General features: G+C 42.4%; 1 protein-coding gene across 4 annotated transcripts in view; it reads left to right on the forward strand.

Moving 5' to 3' along the window:
• The window catches only part of LOC100881440 (netrin receptor UNC5C), a 49869-nt gene that overhangs the window by 1280 nt on the left and 35896 nt on the right, over positions 1-12693 (forward strand). The gene's annotated exons all lie outside the window — the stretch shown is intronic.

Raw genomic sequence — 12693 nt, forward strand, 5'->3', positions numbered from 1 at the left:
TATAGCCCGAAGGTTTGTCCCCGAGGCAGATCATGGCGCCCCGAACACGTAGGACATCTCGTGAGCAAGCCTCCGTTAGAGGAATACAGAGAATTTCCCGTAGGAAAAGAAAAATTCGCGGTTGAAGAGGCGTGTCGAGTCGCCGGCCGTCGACTCCGGTTACGCGTTGTCCACGATTTCTTTCGGCCTCGTGGTATCCTGTCACAGTCGAGCGAACGGACCTAGTCAAACGAGAGAGCCTTTTTTCCGAAAAACTCGGACGAAATTAGGAGGCGGACGTTATCTGGCCAGACGAACTCCCGCTGGGCTGCTGGGCCCCTGGGAAAGCTATTTAAAAAAGCCGCGGTTTACACACGGTCCAACTGTTTCTTGCGCTCGAATCCGCCTCGCGCTATTACTATTCAAATTACGCTCCGAATGACTGAGATTATTCTGCTTAGTCGATTTACTGTCGAGGAAAAGTGTGATATACTTGTTGCTTGCGACGGAATATTTTAATTTCTTGGATAAGACGATCATCTCATGATTGTGATCGTTGCGAGGTTATGTTAGATCGAGTGTCATTGCAATGGCGATAATTTGTAGGCGAAAGTTTTGGAATTCAGAAGTAAGACTTTTTGCAAATTTGTGTCTCAGCAGTTTACAAATTTTAGAACTTTGAAACTTGCTAATTTGATCTGTCAAAAAATTTATGAAGTCCTACACTAACATACTCAACCCAGTTTCGATCAATTAATAGTCGTCGCCTAGTTAAGAATGAATACTTTCCTAAAGTGACTCTTCCTTAATTTATCCGCGTATTTGCAATGCGAGTTTTTCGAAGAAACCGATATAAAAAAACGGGGTATCTTGTAGCGAAACGACACGGTTTTGGAATATTTTATGGAGCCACGGCATGGGGAGTTTATTTTCGACGCGTGATTCAAGCGTTTTATTCCAACGATCGAAAAGTATCGGAACGGGTGTCGTGAATGGCGAACGAACCGTGAATCGTTTTAGTATCGATTCACGAACGGGGAATCGTTGTATTTTCGATGAAGCTCGTCGGATAAGCGGCGGGACGTGAAAAGTATTCGGAGAAGAAACATGTATCTACTATTCTTAGCATTCGACGACAGGTATATTGGGTTGAGAGTGGTTCGCCATTTGTAAGAGTCAACGCGAATTTAACCGTGGCATGCTCACCGGTTGGGGTCAGACTGACCCACGGTTCTTAAACATTCTTCAAACGTTCTTGGGAATTCTTGAAACACTTATGAGAAACCGGTAATCTTTTATTTAAAAATATTTTACTAATTCAATTACTGATTTAAAATATTAGTTAACTATTTGTAATGGTTTAATATTCACATTTTATAATATGCATCGAAAAGAATGCAATAAAAATTTAACGTTAGAGTTGCAAGTTCTGAAATGTTTGACTAATATATTCACCGAGTAAAAATTAATACTTTATAACTTTGTATAACATTCTTTTTAATACTTCATAACATTCTTCATATTATGAGTCAAAAAGAATCCAATAGAAAAATTTAATGTTAAAGCTGCAAGTTCTGAAATGTTTGACTAATATATTCACCGAGCAAAAATTAATACTTTATAACATTGTATAACATTCTTTTTAATACTTCATAACATTCTTCATATTATGAGTCAAAAAGACTCCAATAGAAAAATTTAATGTTAATGCAGCAAGTTCTGAAATGTTTGACTAATATATTCACCGAGTAAAAATTAATACTTTATAACATTGTATAACATTCTTTTTAATACTTCATAACATTCTTCATAATATTACGAGTCAAAAAGAATCCAATAGAAAAATTTAATGTTAAAGCTGCAAGTTCTGAAATGTTTGACTAATATATTCACCGAGTAAAAATTAATACTTTATAGCATTGTATAACATTCTTTTTAATACTTCATAACATTCTTCATATTACGAGTCAAAAAGAATCCAATAGAAAAATTTAACCTTAAAGCTGCAAGTTAAATACAATAAATCGATACGCATTTTGTTGTGCAACTTGTGAACGTCACGCATCAAGTTTTACATTTAACAAATAAATCAAAGTTTATTAAACTGTAACAGCGTTTACAAAGCATTCATGGTTTTCGGTGTACGAAAAGGATAATTGATTATTGTTAGCAAGCGATAGAAGGGTACGTGCAATAATTTTGACGCAAACGGCGTCGACAGGACTCTCGTTCGTGACGTGTACACTCGATCGGCAAATCAAAGCGAAATTCGAAAGGAAACGTTGCTGTTAATCGACAGCAATCAATTGGCAGTCGATGACAGACGCGATAAAAATCGGTGCCCATTGAAATCGTGTCTCGTTCAACAATTCTACCGGCTCTACTACATTATTCGCGATAGCAGCTTGAAACTTTCGAAACGCACAAAGAGCTGCTCTTTTCGTTTCAATAATTCTCTGTATATCTCTGTTAATAAAATATCAACTTCAAAGCGACGTCATTTAAACCTTCTCACTGATATTAACTAATTAAATTGCAAATTTTGCATGAAACTGTTGTATTATTTCGTAATAATGTAAAGTAAGTTTTGTCTGTGAGTGTGGGATATTTTGTGTTTTTGACTCTTAATTATATTACATTCTAATGTAATGTCTTGAATGCTATATCGAATTCTTGTACGAGGTATTAATTCTCGTTGAAGTTGGATTGGAAATTCAGTAAAATTTAAACGAACATTCGATTTCCGACGGATCGAACTCGCATAATCGTAAAACAGCGGTCCATATGGACCGTCCAGCGAAGATTTACACATTTCCGAGGCCACTTACCAGAATTACTCGTATCGGACCGCGTGGTTCGATACTTATGGTGGTCATAAGTTCCCTCCGATTTACGGAAGGGTGCAATCTACCTCGTAAATACAAATATTCACAAACTCATTCGTTTTCCACCCCGAACTATTCGCATCCGTAATACAAGTACCTTTCGCATCAAAGTTTTTCGATTATTCGTAACTTTCATTCGAAAACGTTTTCTGCCTTCGTAACTCTCTTATTACTCATCAAGCAAACTGATTGGTACATATCCGCATACAGAGTATCATGAATCGTCATACACCGCAAATGTAAAAACGCAGTCTAGCCATTTCTCGATCAAAGGGTTAAGTACATAAAAAGCATTGGATCTTTCATCAGTCCCTCATCACGGTGTTTTCGAGAAAGCATCGACACCCCCGATTCGCGCGAATCAACGAGGATCCCCCTGTCTCTCCCGATGCGACGCAGCTTTTTTTTTAACCCGCGATACGCGAGGCTCTCTCGAGAGATCGTTCTCGCGGGCATCGTTCTCGTGAAAAGGAGACAAAGGGGTAATTATTGGGAGCCGGTATCGCGGCGACGATTAATGGCCGCTATCAATGGCCAGCCGAGCCGACGAGATACGCGGCTTATTAATTAATTGCGTCGAGCAACGCACGAAATCGAGGGCCGATTATTGTAGTCGCGTCTCCCGCGATAGATGCTGGCTCGTTAGCGTCGGCGTCTATGATCGACGCCACGATCCGAAGGTTAACAGGCCGTCGCAAACAACGCCGCTGTCGATTCCGCGCGTTATCGATCCGTCCGGGGGAAATCGGTGCTCTCGTTAAACGGAAAACGCGATGGCACGATTGCTATCGTTCGATTCCCCTCTATCGGGACCGATCCGGCATCCATTCGCGAATCGCACGGCTCGAGATTCGCCCTGCAATCGTGAATTATTGATCGTTGCTCGAGTACGATGGGGCTCTTTCGATAGCTCACGGATCTTGCCGGTTTATGGTGCTAGTACCGAGAAATTTCTGATACCCCGAGATAAATTTTGTTTATTCTATGCAAGAATTTTCCCTGGTGACCTCGTGCAACGTTACATACATTTATTACGGTGTGACAAATAATAAACTCTCGTCTGACTCAAAATTTTACACCCTTCTGTTGCACCACGAATGTCAAGCTACGTATGTGAAATTACGAAGTAGTGGAATATTTTACAAAACGTTTGAATCACGTCCTGTTTGTACCTTGTTTATACTTGAGCGCCATTAATCGGACTTCTGATTGATGGTTGCCATTCATCTGCCGATACGTTCCTCTATTTGCTGCACGATTCAATGAAGTTGCAATCGTTGAATAAAATAAAAGGAGAGTTCGATCGTACTCTCGAGCGAAATTGGCTAACAAATACGAGTAGGAGAACCGTAGCGAATAATTAAGGTCGAAAAGTTCGGCATTTTGCTCCGCACTCACGAAATGTCGACGCGTCAGGCATGGAAAGCGTTCGAAATCGCGCGACATCGTTCGCTGTTCGAAGCGAATTCCATGAACGATGCGTCGCGACACGTCGGCGATGAAAGAAGCGGCGGAAGTCGCGGGGTCCGTGGCAAAGCGACCACGAAGAGAACGCGAAGCTGAAAAGCGGAGCAGCGTTGACGGGGACATTCAAAGGGGCGCGTGTCGCACTCGCCGCGTTCGCGGCGGCGAAACGACGAACACGCCGCGGGCAGAAATAAGAGGATCCATTGGCACGACTCGCTCGACTTCTTTATTTTCCAGACAGACAAACGAACAGACGGACAGACAGGGAGAGAGAGGAAAGAGAGTCTCTCTATCGAGCGCCGGTTCGCAGAGATCATTACGCGGTACGAGTGCGCGTAGGTCGGTTAGTCGTTAATAATGTCTGTCAAAGTCAAATAACGGGCCCCTTCCCATCAAGTCATGCCGCTTGAAATGTTTAGTCAGCGCTGAGATCTCGTTCCGCGTAATCGTTCTCGAAGCGCTCGATTTTTCTTGCGCTCCGCAAGAAGGAAGTCGCGTGACGTCTCCACGGAACATTCTACGACTTCGTTGCTAAGCGCGTCCACTTCTTTTCATCCAATGAAAATGCTTCTCAAGTATCTGGTCGTACAAGAAAGATACTGCGAAAAATACAATTCGTTTGAATGTTGAACAGGCACATCTCGAACTAGCAGTCTGCGAAATTAATTGGACAGGTGTATAAAAAATTTTGAAAGAATTATGTAGCAAATAGTCGAGTCACTCTATTCTCGTCTCTTAGATATTGATTTTACGTTAACAAAAATATTTGGTTTTTAACTTCTTTAAATCTACAGTTTGTTTTTATCGATAATAATCTTGCGAGGTGTCCTGTTATAACGTATGGAAGTTCAGCCGAGAAGCTTTGAAGAAGTATAAAAATGGTCGCGGAAATCTTGATCGGTATCTACGTAGAGGCGGCAACGCTCGATAATTACAGGGTACTGATAGAATGTACAGAATGAGTACACGTAAGCTCATAATGGCTACGCAAAAAGCTGCAAGAAAATCGAATGAACCTCCGATCGGGAAGATTAATGATCCGGAGGTTCCAAAAAACCTGCATAGAATTCGCGAACTTGGTTGTGCTTTCGGTCCGCTCTCTCGTGACGATAATTATTGTTATTAAGAAGATAATGAAATTTTTAATTTAACGCTCAATCTGTTACTTTAAATTATAAACGTCGTCGTGATAGCACTCTGAGCCATTATTAAGTATAATTTTCAGCCTACCAGTCAAATGAAACTTCTAGCAATGCCAATTCTAATGCTATTTCAAACCTTTTCAGAAGCATCAACGCTTCCTCCATTTCCCGCGTATAAATCAAATTCATATTAGTTTCAATTACGCTCGGCAAGGCGAGCATCAAACATTTTCTAAACCGCCATTACCCCCGTCCATATCTCGAGCCATATCGTTGCACAAAACCTCTGGAACAAAAGCAAAAAGGCAGAAAAAAATTGACGTCACCCGGGGATATCGTTGGGTTAGCCAGTCGAAGAGCGGAGGCAGGAAACACGAGGTACGTGATGGGAGTGCGTAAGTTGGTCGAGGAGTACGTTTCGTTCCCTAGCCCGCTTTTCCATGGCGAAACCCATTAAAAACTCGCCGATGCGCTGCTGCGTTATCTCGACCTGTGGATCGATTTTAGTATCGCGGCCTCGATCGGCTCGCAGGAAACAACGTTGCGCCCTCGAGGAGGCTGAACCACCAGTGCCCACCTGGCACGCGTACCCCACCATCTGCGTTCTCACGGCATGGCTCCTTTCCTTCTACCTGCTAACACGAAAAAGCCGAAAGAACACACGCGTGCAAAGATGCGTGTTTACGACATTGGCGTAACCAGATAGGAGTCCCGGTTTAGCTATCCGACGCCGTCTAATGCTGGATGCTGGCGACGATTTAACGTGTGGTCATTTAATACGTGCCGATCTAATGCGTGGAGAGCTAATGTGTGGATATTCGATGCTTGACGATTTAACGCGTGGTCATTTAATACGTGCCGATGTAACGCGTGGAGACCTAACGCTTAGACATCCAACGCGTGGAGATCTAATGCGTAGACATCCAACGCGTGGAGACCTTACGCTTAGATATCCAACGCGTGGAGATCTAACGCGTAGACATTAAACGCGTGGAGATCTAATGCTTAGACGTCCAACGCGTGGAGACCTAACGCTTAGACATCCAACGCGTGGAGATCTAATGCGTAGACATCCAACGCGTGGAAACTTAACGCTTAGACTTCCAACGCGTGGAGATCTAATGCGTAGATATCCAACGCGTGGAAACCTAACGCTTAGACTTCCAACGCGTGGAGATCTAACGCGTAGACATCCAACGCGTGGAGACCTAACGCTTAGACATCCAACGCGTGGAGATCTAATGCGTAGACATCCAACGCGTGGAGATCTAACGCGTAGACATCCAACGCGTGGAGATCTAACGCGTAGACATCCAACGCGTGGAGACCTAACGCTTAGATATCCAACGCGTGGAGATCTAATGCGTAGACATCCAACGCGTGGAGACCTAACGCTTAGATATCCAACGCGTAGACATCCAACGCGTGGAGATCTAACGTGTGGATATTCGACGCTTGAGGATCTAACGCGTAGCTATCCAACACGTGAAAATTCTAACGTGGATTATTCTAACGCGTAGCAATTTAATGAGTAGCGATCTAACGCGTAATCATCCATCACATGGTAATCTAACACGTGGTCATCTCACGCGTAGTCATTCAATTGGTGACCTAATCCAACACTTGATTTCCTAAAATAGATATTCATTCACGACCTAACTATTAAACATTCGGCGGCCTAACTCATCCATTAAATAGCTATCGAATCATACAATTATGATATAACGTCCCCCAGACAAAAATTTTGACTACGCCAATGGTGTTCACGCATCGACGAACCTTCAGACAGCTACCCCTGATCGGTCTTTCGACCGATCGATCGAGGTCTCGGTCTTCCGGGACCATGGGACGTCGAGTATAATGGATACAAATCGAATCGAATGAAGATCCATCGGTCCACGAGCAGAGATACCGGGTTTTAGATAAAGGGAGGCTGTCGTGGCAGCTAGGTAGCTGGGGAATTTGTGGTAAATAACGCGTAAATCCGACGGTTCGAGAAGTTAACGCGAGGATTTGGAGATAAGAAAGGGAGGCGGATTATCGTGAAGGTGTTGAGGAGAACGGTGGCCGAAGGATCGATCCTGTTTCGCCGAGGATTTCCGTGGCTTCGATTTGCTTCGTCCTCGGGGAGAATCGAGATTCGGGGGAGAAATTTTGAGACCTTAGATTAAATTGTCCATTTGATGGCAATTGGATTTAACTCTTTGCTCTTCGCGATAAAACTAATTTAGAATCAGAACTGACAAAATTTCACGAAGATAATTCTAAATTTGTAAAATCTGGTTTTTCATATACTTCACGACCTTTTAATTAGACACGGCGTATGTCATTTAGAAGAATAATAAATGAACCTCCCGGGCATAAGAGTGAATTTCATCGATATTCCATTAAAATTGAAATGTCTGATTTCCTTATGCAATTACCTATCTACATATTTAACCGAATGCAAATTTTTCGATATTTTATGTGCATCTGGTAATTTCCGAGGTTTTCAATGAAACACTCTAAGTTCAATATCTGTTTCAATCCCTTAAAAATACGGACGATTTATCGATAAAAAATACAAGTTTTATATAAATTATTTGCCCCTTCATGACTAACCGTTAAATCATCAAGCTTGAAATGTTAGAGACAAATAGATCCGCAGATCATGTTAACAAAATGGAAAGCAGGCTCGACAAGACATTCGTCAGCAGGGTCGCAAAAGGGCTGACTTGGTATGCATAGCAATAGCCGATCGACACGAAAGATTACGGGGAAAATGTATCGAGTCAACGAGTTTCTTCTGGCGTGGTCCGTCTTGTCAAGATCGCGCGACAGATATCTTCTTCGAAGGTGGACGTGCGCTTTCCGACGCTCGTATTGTATTTCATACTCGCGCAAATGTGTCAAATAATTGTTAGCACGACGAAAATCGTGCGTGGGAGGATACGTTTGATCCTCTGTGCACGCTGGCATCGTTCGTTTCGCGGCCACACGTGGTCGACGCGTGTATTTTCGGCCACGTCCACTCGCCTTTATTCGCGTCTCGATGCCAACACGGTCTATCATTTATAAAGATTGCTAGGTACTTATTAGAATTTTGAGGGAGCAACTGCTGTATCAAATTTTATCGAGACACTAAACAAATTTATGTGTGGACATGCTAGATTCACATGTGATCATATGTGTAAAAATGTATACACTATCGGAGTAGCAAGATGTATTTTGTTTAGAACGATATAGTAAAAGGATACTAAAGAGTATTTGTAAATTTAACACTAAAACTACCAAGCCGCTCCGCAAGTTTCTTATTAAAAGGTATACATTTTGTTGAAGTACATTTCTTGAAATCAGAATTGATTTTCATCAAGATAAAGAATAAATGTGTGCACTAATTTATGTTTCATCGTTTATTTATTTAATTTTTAACTTCATTTTTAATTTCAAATTAAGTACGCATTGTATGCCGGTAGGTTTAGTGTTAATTGAATACACATTCATTAGCATCGTTTTTTATAAACCTTTCATAGCTAAGGACTAAGCAGGTCGTTTCTGGTTTCGCAGGACTTAGAAAGACAATTCTCTCTAAAATATTCAATTTTCTCCGCAGCAATTCACTCCGTCCGCACACGTCCCGTTCCACTTTGGAGAATCATCTCGTACACGCGAGAGCTCGAGCAAGGGGACCATAAATTTCCCGCGGAACACCTTCTTTCCTCTCCAAACATGCACGCGCATTTCCACCATTACTCTCCAGCCGGCTGCAAATGAATCCGTACTATTCTCCCGCGGGAGCGAGGAAATTATTCGAAACAGGACTGGAGGATACGCGAGCCGATCGAAGTTACTCGACTCGAAATTCCTGGCTGCGGACCCCGTAAAAACGTGTTTCGGTGGCGGTCTCCGCCCCTGGCTATCTTTCGCTCCTTCGATTTGGTTTCTTTTCAACCCCTCTCTCGTTCTTCTTGCTCTCCGGCCAAACCGTAATCCGAGAAGATTACGGAGCGAAATAAACATGTCAACCCCCCCGCAGAGGGGGTGGGGGATATGGGTTTGCGGAGCGTCTTTATAGACCGCGCGTAGAATATGCCTCTCCTCCGACCCGCGTGTCTGCTCACCTTCCACGTAGGTAAGTCCTTCGGATGAAGATCCTTCAAGATACGGGTCTGGTTTGGCCGTTAGTTAAGCCACAATCGGGTGTGTGCGGCGCACAAAAGTTCACGCGCGATCGACCGCGTGCCCTATCTTCTCCATCTGAACCGGCTGATCCCGGACAGATATGGCCTCTACACGAGTTTTATACGATCCTGTAAGCATCCTCCTCTCCACACGGGAGACACCTTTCGCCACCACGAAGGATGAGCGCCCGACGTAGGGGGTGGGTGACAAGCGAGCGTACAAATTTGTAGCTACCTGCGCCAGGACGAGGATTCAATTCGCCGGGAACGAAGGCTGGCGTCGATTTATGGGTTTCTGGAGCATTGTCCGTAGCGTAAGTCTGTCTCCATTACCTACCGTGGTCGATCCATCGATTTTCCGCGACGTCGAACGACGGACCTTCCACCCTTGCGGTGTTTGTCCTCCTCGTTCGAATACGCTGCAAGTTGAACCGCTGTACGTTAAAGTGGCCTCGAGAGGACATCCTTTAAACCGTGAACTCTGACTCCGGCTCTTCTAAAATTGCAAAGCCGAGATCCGTGGGAAGGGCAGAGATTTCAAGGGCGGTTGCGGTCCGAGCCGCAAACTGCGACTTCGAGTCTGAAATTACGCGGCGCGGACTGAATTTGAGGGAGAAACGGGAATCTTCGTCAGAGGGATCAAAAGAACCTTTCTTCGGAACTCTCCCGAATGTCCTTGGCAATACCTTATTTAGTAAAGTGGACGAGGTTTATCCGAAGCCGTTGAGCGGCACTTTGAGGGGTGGAAATTGTGAAAGTTTTGTTACAACTGTCGGAAGTTTACGGATAGAAGTACTCCGTGAAATGTCTATTTGTAACAAGGAAATTTAGATTAAGCCATTTAGTTCCGTCCACTAATCTTCGCGACTACGTTCAGCCAGGCAACGTTCGCTGCCTCGAAGAAATAAACTTAAATTACGACTTAACGTGCCGTTTTCGAATTCAACTACAAACGGGAAATTCGTAATGCCATTACGCAAATGCGTGCAAATTTATCGCGAATTCAGGGACTCCCGTATACTTTGCAATTCGCATAAAGTGCAAAGCGAAACACGTGATATCCCGGGGCATTAGAAACGTTGCGGCGTGCTTTATAACTGCTAGATAACAGCACTGGCCGTAGAACATCCACGGCGAACTTCCTAAATAATACGACGGCGGTTTCTATGGCCGAGGTAATTGGCCGCTGTCTCTAGAATCCCGCGATCTTCGAGGGGTTGCTTTCTTTCGAGGGCCTCCATCGATCTGCTCCGAAACTTGGGGTCGAACCGGATCGAGACGCAAGATGTTCATATAACATCCAGAAGAAACTATAGAAACTTCCACTGGGACTTTCTCAACTTTTGCGATTTTCTTTCGGAATGTTAAGAAGCCTGTGGAATCTCTGTAATGGGTGGACATTTTCAGAAACTTCCTATGATCGAGATATTATGTAAATTCGGTTCAATTTGCTGGGTGGTTCGATTTTTATCTGAAGTAAAATTGTCAGTTGAGACTAGGTCAATTTTGATACGGTGGTACGTTGAATTGATTGTCACAATAGATGTGGACATGTTTGGTATTTTATTGTGAAGGTAGATCATAATTATTCAGAATACTTTGTATTTCAGACTTGAACTTTCCACTTTTTATCTTGCATAATTGTGTACTTTGTTTTGATTAAAATTAAACGTTCAACTATTTTATCCAATTGCAAATATTAAATCCATGCAGCTATTTACAATATCTTTCTAAACCTCTACATATGTTTAGTCTAACCATACCAGCATACCAAAACTTCGAATCAGAATAATCCCAAAAAGGTAGAATAAGTGATCGATAAATTTCAATATTCAGCGTGCAGGAACCGCGATACCGAGTCGTACAAGAAAACCGCATTTCCCGTCTGTTTTCATCCCCATCGAGCCGGCAAACTTAATAAAATCCATTCCCCTCGGATCGCTGAAATTTCACGTGGAACCTCTCGCGAGACCTAGGGTGCGATCGATAAGACTTTCCGTTGTATCGCACCCGCCACACGCGTGTATTATGCGCCATGGTTCCTGACCACGGGATAGAAACATTCGAGGGAAAACATGTTCGTAAACTGGTGGCCCAAGAATACTCTGGAGAATGCAGCTCGTTTCTCCCTACCTGTTGTCACGCGGTATCCTGAATTTTCAAGCGTTTGCAGTTGTATATAGAGCAATCTTGCTATATGGCCTGATAAACTTTGTAGGAAATTCCATGCATACTCAGAGTTACTTCATTATAGTTGCTGAGGGATTTGGACGTTAATTCACGAATTCTCCGGTTTGACGAATTTACGCTTCTTGACATATCTAATTTTCTCAGATGAAGTTATTTTTGTCGGGAAAATTTAAAGGAGTAGCAACTAAGAGTTTTATATAATGTTACATTCATATAGGCTGTGAATTGTTAGGAAGTAGATGTAGTGAATTCTTGTTAGGAAGTAGAAAGGAGTAGCAACCAAGAGTTCTATATTATGTTACATTTATATAGGCTATGAATTATCAAATTTTTGTCAGGAAGTTCAAAGGAGTAGCAATCAACCCTTGTATATAATGTTACATTTATTCAGGCTGTGAATTGTCAAACTTTTGTCAGAAAGTTTAAAAGAGTAGCACTTGAGCGTTGTTTAAAATAAGTTGCATTTATTTAGGCTGTGAATGATCAAATTTTTGTCAGGAAGTTCAAAGGAGTAGCAACTGAGCATTGTATATAATATTGCATTTATAAAGGCTGTGAATGATCAAATTTTTGTCAGAAACTTTAAAAGAGTATCACTTGAGCGTTATATAAAATAAGTTGCATTTATTCAGGCTGTAAATTGTCAAACTCTTGTCAGGAAGTTCAAAGGAGTAGCAACTGAGCATAGTATATAATATCGCATTTATAAATGCTGTGAATGATCAAATTTTTGTGAGAAAGTTTAAAAGGGTAGCACTTGAGCGTTGTATAAAATAAGTTGCATTTATAAAGACTGAATGATCAAATTTTTGTGAAAAAGTTTAAAAGAGTAGCAACCGAGTTATATAAAATAAGTTGCTGCAACCGAGT

This window comes from Megachile rotundata, chromosome 2 (genome assembly GCF_050947335.1).
Source record: "Megachile rotundata isolate GNS110a chromosome 2, iyMegRotu1, whole genome shotgun sequence".
Lineage (NCBI taxonomy): Eukaryota > Metazoa > Arthropoda > Insecta > Hymenoptera > Megachilidae > Megachile > Megachile rotundata.